Source organism: Lactuca virosa, chromosome 3 (genome assembly GCF_052849685.1).
Source record: "Lactuca virosa cultivar CGN04683 chromosome 3, Lactuca_virosa_CGN04683_v6, whole genome shotgun sequence".
Classification (NCBI taxonomy): domain Eukaryota; kingdom Viridiplantae; phylum Streptophyta; class Magnoliopsida; order Asterales; family Asteraceae; genus Lactuca; species Lactuca virosa.
This window is the reverse complement of record NC_136428.1, coordinates 137070822-137073321: the sequence shown is the minus strand read 5'-3', so window position 1 is coordinate 137073321 and position 2500 is coordinate 137070822. Positions and strand designations below refer to the sequence as shown.

General features: G+C 33.6%; 1 non-coding gene across 1 annotated transcript; it reads right to left on the bottom strand.

The window, feature by feature from the left end:
• Nucleotides 1-1079: 1079 nt before the first annotated feature.
• TRNAT-UGU (transfer RNA threonine (anticodon UGU)) lies at nt 1080-1152 on the bottom strand. Its single transcript has one exon. It is a non-coding gene; the product is annotated as a tRNA-Thr (tRNA).
• Nucleotides 1153-2500: the final 1348 nt, after the last annotated feature.

Genomic DNA, 2500 nt, shown 5'->3' with positions numbered 1-2500 from the left:
GGAAGAAAAATCCGGATCAAACCCTTATTTATCTTAACCTTAGGTTAATTTACTTCGCCGAAAGGGAGCAAAATGGGTCGAACCCTTATTCTTCCTTATTCTTATTAGTGTTGATTTTATTTTTGTTAGGTTTAAGTCTGACGAGAATAATATTCTACAACTAGCAATTCATTTATTTTCAAACCGACCCATTTACTATCTAGAATTTGATTGACTAATCCTTTATATTGGAATGGTTGAAGAGTCAAATGGTTTGGCAATTCCTCATGGGGGGATGAATCGAGAGAATTTTGAATTAGAACTTTAGATTTTTGTTCATCCCTCGCCGCAATAGTATCTCGGGGTTTGCAGCGATAACTTGGTATATCTACTATACGACCATTGACTAAAATATGTCTATGGTTAACTAATTGGTGAGCTCCCGGAATAGTCGGAGCCATACCCAAGCGAAAAAGAATGTTATCAAGGCGCATTTCAAGTAATTGTAGTAAAACCTGACCTGTTGACCCTTTTGCCTTTCCGGCGATACGAACGTATTTAAGTAATTGTCGTTCTGTAAGACCATAATGAAAACGCAATTTTTGTTTTTCTTCTAGGCGAATTCGATATTGGGATTTTTTCCCGGAACGCGATTGGTTTCTAAGATCACTTCCAGCTCTGGGCCTTTTATTAGTTAGCCCTGGTAAAGCCCCCAGGCGGCGTATTTTTTTGAAACGAGGACCTCGGTAACGCGACATAAACACTCATTCTTCTTATTTATATTTAATTATTAATTCTTATTGATGAAATTTCATTCTACAGAATAAACCTAAACTAAAAATGAACTAAATTCTAAATAAAGCGAAATTTACTTAGTTATTCTATTAAAGAATAATGAGATGAGTTGGATAAATATCCAGATCTTTATATTCTATATATAGAAAAAGAAAAGGATTCTTTTCGTTAGATAGTTGGAAATTTCTATCACATAATAAATCAAGGGCTTTCGCCAAAAGAGGAAAACATTTTTTTTCAATATTCTTTGATTTCAAAGATGCATTATCAATCATGTAAAATATAGAATAAAATAAATAGAGAAAAACCGACTATCGGAATCGAACCGATGACCATCGCATTACAAATGCGATGCTCTAACCTCTGAGCTAAGCAGGCTCACATAACATAAATTCGATATGTATAAGAATTCAATAAACTCTTAGAATCTTTGCTATTCACTATTATACTATTTTAATTCTTAGCTATTCATATTCGCTATTCATAATGAATATTAATATATTAAAGAATAGAATATAGAATTTCAAATAACTGTTAAATATTATAGAAGATAACGATTAATCTAGCGATATAGAATTTCCATTTTTCTTTTTTATCACAATTAAATATTCTTTTTTTTAATATGAAAAGAATCGACCGTTCAAGTATTCGAAATTTCATGGGTAAATGAGTGGAAGAGAGGCAGATGTATAGCGTAGGTATCCACCTATATTGAATTGCCGATACAGAAATGATAAAATCGTTTTTGATTGGACCGAATATAAGCCTCCTATAGATATAGAAGATGAAAGAAGATAGACAAGAAATCAAAGACAAAGAGGAGAAAACACTTTTTCCAGACAGTAATCGGCATCTATCTAATGAATTCAACGGTTCCGGTATAAATGAAAGAAAAAGAGGAACGAGATCACAATGAGAGTTTCATCTCAAAAAGGGGGATATGGCGAAATCGGTAGACGCTACGGACTTAATTGGATTGAGCCTTGGTATGGAAACTTACTAAGTGATAACTTTCAAATTCAGAGAAACCCTGGAATTAATAAAAATGGGCAATCCTGAGCCAAATCACGTTTTCCGAAAACAAACAAAGGTTCAGAAAGCGAAAATCAAAAAGGATAGGTGCAGAGACTCGATGGAAGTTGTTCTAACGAATGGAGTTGATTGTCTTACGTTAGTAGAGGAATCCTTCTATCGAAACTTCAGAAAAGATGAAGGATAAACCTGTATACATACTAGAGAAGAATTATTGTCAATTGATTCCATATTGAAGAAAGAATCGAATATTCATTGATCAAACCATTCACTCCATAATCTGATAGATCTTTTGAAGAACTGATTAATCGGACGAGAATAAAGATAGAGTCCCGTTCTACATGTCAATACCGACAACAATGCAATTTATAGTAAGAGGAAAATCCGTCGATTTCAAAAATCGTGAGGGTTCAAGTCCCTCTATCCCCAAAAAGACCATTTGGCTCCCTAATTCTTTACCGTATCCTTTTTTTTTCTTTATCCTTTTTTCGTTAGCGGTTCAAAACTCCTTATCTTTCTCATTCACTACTCTTTATACAATGAGCGTAAAATCACATGTGATATATATGATACATGTACAAATGAACATCTTTGGGCAAGGAATCCCCATTTGACTGATTCACGATCGATATTTTTATTCATACTGAAACTTACAAAGTTGTTCTTTTAACAAATTATAGGCCCGGGATAAGGC